We start from the raw sequence: 4498 nt of genomic DNA on the forward strand, positions 1-4498 counted from the left end.
GTCAATGGCTCAAAACACTCACATGTTTATTGCTTACTTAATATAGCCACTACATATCAAACAGGAAATACTAACAAACTATTCACATTTTGCCAAACTATTTATTCAATTACATTATGAATTTCAGGAAAGGAAAATATAATTTTTTTTTCAAAATAATACTTATTTTGCATAAAATACTAGTAAAATATTTGTGAAAATTTTTGAAAATTTTGACATAAGCAAACAATTAATAATAAACGTAAATCCCCTCCCCCACACTAATTACCAACATTGTCCCCAATGTTGAATAAAAAAGCACAGAAAAAGAATATTAAATGTAACATAAAGATTAAGAAATAAAAAATAATAGAACAAACTCCCCTTCTAGTTGTTCATATTATTCAAAATAGCTGGGATCTTCAAGAAGTATGTCGGCAATATATTCAACTTGAGCCCCTTCATGGTAAGGTTTAAGCCGATGGCCATTAACCTTGAATATCTTTGAAGTCTGTAAACTTTGAATCTCTATCGCCCCATGAGGAAATATATTAGAGATAATAAATGGACCAACCCAACGAGAACGTAACTTACTTGGGAATAGCCGAAGACGTGACTGGAAGAGGAGGACTTTTTGTCCAATTGAAAATTTCTTTCTCAAAAGCATCATGTCATGGAATGCTTTTGTCTTCTCTTTGTAGATTCTTGAATTCTCGTAGGCCTCATTGCGAATCTCCTCTAACTCAGAAAGTTGCAACTTCCGGTGTAGGCCACTTTCATCAATGTTCATATTAAAGCTCTTGACAGCCCAATAGGCTCTGTGCTCCAACTCAACGGGAAAGTGACAAGCTTTCCCAAACACAATGCGATAAGGGGACATACCAATAGGTGTTTTGTATGCGGTTCTATACGCCCACAATGCATCATCTAATCGCAAACTCCAATCCTTTCTATTTGGGTTGACTGTTTTCTCAAGGATTGGCTTCACCTCTCGGTTGGACACCTCTGCCTGCCCATTAGTCTGTGGGTGGTAGACAGTTGACACCTTATGGGTGACATGGTACTTCTTAAGCAATGCTTCGATGGTGCGATTACAAAAGTGAGTACCCTGATCACTTATTATAGCTCTTGGAATGCCAAACCTGGAAAAGATGTTAGATTTGATAAAATCTGCAACAGCTTTAGAGTCATCAGTCCTGGTAGCTCTAGCTCCTACCTACTTCGAAACATAATCAATAGCAAGTAAAATATAGACAAAACCAAAAGAGACAGGAAATGGGCCCATAAAATCAATACCCCAAACATCAAAGACCTCACAAAATAGGACCAGAGTTTGTGGCATTTCATTTCTCCGGGATAAATCACCTGACTTTTGGCAAGCATCACAACACTTGCAAAATGAGTATGAATCTTTAACTAAAGTTGGCCAATAAAACCCAGACTCCAACACTTTCCTTGCTGTTCCCTTAGCACTAAAGTGGCCGCCACAAGCATAAGAATGACAAAAGGCAAGGATTGAGGCAATTTTGCTATCAGGTACACATCACCTTACCACTTGGTCAGCACAATGTTTCCAGCGGTACGGTTCATCCCATACATAGTACTTGGCGTTACTCCTGATTTTATCTTTTTGGGCTTTAAACGAATTATGAGGAAACTTGTTGGCAACCAAAAAGTTGACTACATTAGCATACCAAGGTAAAACCACAGTCGCAGCCAATAAGTGCTCATCAGGGAATGCTTCTTGTAGCGGAGGTTCAGGTTCAATGTGTACCAACCGACTCAAATGATCGGCCACAAGATTCTCTGACCCCTTCTTATCTTTGATCTCCACATCAAACTCACTTAAGAGGAGTATCCATCTTATGAATCTTGGTTTGGCTTCCTGCTTTTTCATCAAGTAGCGAAGAGCTGCATGGTCAGAATAAACGATAACTTTGGTGCCCAGCAAATAGGACCTAAATTTTTCTAAAGCAAAAACAATGGCTAAAAGTTCTTTTTCTGTAGTAGAATAGTTTTTCTGAGCATCATTTAAAGTCCTAGAAGCATAATAAATAACATGGGACGATTTCCCGATCTTTTGGCCCAACACAGCCCCTACTGCGTGATCACTTGCATCACACATAATCTCAAATGGGTAGTTCCAGTTAGGTGGCTGAATGATCGGCGCAGATGTCAACAAATCCTTCAATTCGTCAAATGCTCCCTTACACTTTTTGTCAAACTCAAAGGATGTCTCTTTCTGCAACAATTTGCATAAAGGTAGTGCTATTTTCGAGAAGTCTTTGATAAACCTTCGGTAAAAACCTGCATGTCCAAGAAAAGAGCGGACTTCCCGCACATTAGTAGGATACGGCAGAGACTCTATAATATCAACTTTGGCTTTATCAACCTCAATCCCACTAGATGAAATAACATTCCCAAAACATTACCTTGATTAACCATAAAATGACATTTTTTAGAATTTAACACAAGATTACTCTCTATGCATCTTTTCAAAATAAGTGAAAGGTTATGTAAGTAGGAGTCAAAAGAGTCGCCATAAACTGTAAAATCATCCATGAAAACTTCAATCATATGCCCAACATAATCAGAAAATATGCTAACCATACACCTCTGAAAGGTACCCGGGGCATTACAGAGGCCAAACGGCATGCGTCGATATGTAAAAGTGCCGAAGGGACATGTAAAAGTCGTCTTTTCCTGGTCTTCCGGAGCGATTGGAATCTGGAAATAACCTGAATAACCATCAATAAAACAAAAATAAGAGCGACCGGCCAACCTTTCTAGCATTTGGTCAATAAATGGTAAAGGGAAGTGATCTTTTCTTGTAACAGCATTCAACTTCCTATAGTCTATACAAACTCGCCACCCATTTTGAATACGAGTGGGGACAAGTTCATTATTTTGATTTCTGACAACTGTAATCCCTGTTTTCTTAGGAACCACTTGAGTTGGGCTAACCCATTTGCTGTCTGAAATAGGATAGATTATCCCAGCTCCAAGGAGTTTGAGGACCTCTTCCTTGACTACTTCCATCATGGGCGGGTTTAGCCTTCTTTGTGGTTGACGAGATGGTTTTGCTCCTTCCTCTAGAAGAATTCGGTGCATGCAAGTGGATGGACTTATCCCTTTGATATCTGCAATTGTCCACCCAATGGCAGTTTTGTGTTCTTTTAGCACTTGGACAAGTTTTTCCTTTTCTATTGCAGAGAGTTTAGTTGAAATTATGACTGGCAATGTTTTATTTTCTCCTAAGAAAGCATATTTAAGATGGTTGGGAAGAGGCTTCAACTCAGGGATAGGTGCCTGCACGACAGATGGTAACAATTTTTTGATAGAGACAGGTAAAGCCATATAAGAAACATTATTTTGTTGGTGCAATTTAGGACAATGATTCAATGATGCAATAACTTCATGTAAATTGGCACTCAGAGAAAACTCATTATTTCCTTTTTCAAGGTGTTCACAAATAACAACTTCTAATTTATCTTCACCATTAAATTCAAAAACTTCTTCAACCAATGAATCAATAATATCAACAGAATAAGCAGAGTTATCCCCCCCCCCCCCCCCCAGGGTATTTCATAGCATCATAAATATTGAATGTAACAACATTACCATCAAATTCCATAGTAAGTGTACCACTGTGAACATCAATTTTTGTTTTTGCAGTTTTTAAAAATGGTCTTCCTAACAGAATAGGTGCAGAATGATCATTATTTTCCATATCTAGCACATAGAAATCAGTAGGGAAGATTAAATTATTAACTTGCAACAATACATCTTCAATTACACCCTTGGGGTATGCATTAGACCTATCAGCCAACTGGATAACTACACTAGTTTCATTCAAATGTCCAAGTTTTAAAGAAGCGTACACAGAATATGGCATAACATTAATAGATGCTCCTAAGTCTAGCATGGCTTTCTCAAGTTTAGTATCGCCTATCATACAAGGAATAGTAAACATACCTGGATCCTTGCATTTTTCAGGAAGCTTGCTTTGAATCACAGCAGAAACATTCTTACCCATTAGCACTTTCTCACCTTTTTTTGACTTTTGTGTCCTTTTTTTTTTTTTGTACACAACTCCTTTAAGAATTTAGCACATCTAGGAACTTGTTTTATTGCATCAAGTAATGGAATATTAACTTCACAATTTTTGAAAGTTTCATATAACTCTTCATCTTTCGTTCCTTTTATAGATTCTAACAAAGCTTGAGGGAATGGGGGAACTGGTTCATAATTCGAAAGATTGGGAGACTTACCTTGAGAATTTTCATTGTTGCTAGTTCCCTCTTTTTCTTGGTTCACTGATGGGGTAGCAATCGCAGGGCCTTCAATTTCCTTACCACTCCTCAACACAATTGCACTTGCATTTTCTCTTGGATTAACCACTGTTTGAGAGGGTAGTTTGCCAGAACTCTGTGCTTCCAACCGACTAACTGTAGTTGCTAGTTGGCCCATTTGTCTTTCCAAGTTTTGAACACTAGCATTTGTTTCTTGAATACTAGCT

At 37.9% G+C, this 4498-nt stretch overlaps 1 pseudogene; it reads right to left on the minus strand.

Annotated features, from left to right (window-relative positions):
- Positions 1 to 379: 379 nt before the first annotated feature.
- On the minus strand, positions 380 to 4015 carry LOC109174731 (annotated as a pseudogene).
- Positions 4016 to 4498: the final 483 nt, after the last annotated feature.

Source organism: Ipomoea nil, unplaced genomic scaffold, assembly GCF_001879475.1.
Source record: "Ipomoea nil cultivar Tokyo-kokei standard unplaced genomic scaffold, Asagao_1.1 scaffold0656, whole genome shotgun sequence".
Taxonomy (NCBI): Eukaryota; Viridiplantae; Streptophyta; class Magnoliopsida; order Solanales; family Convolvulaceae; genus Ipomoea; species Ipomoea nil.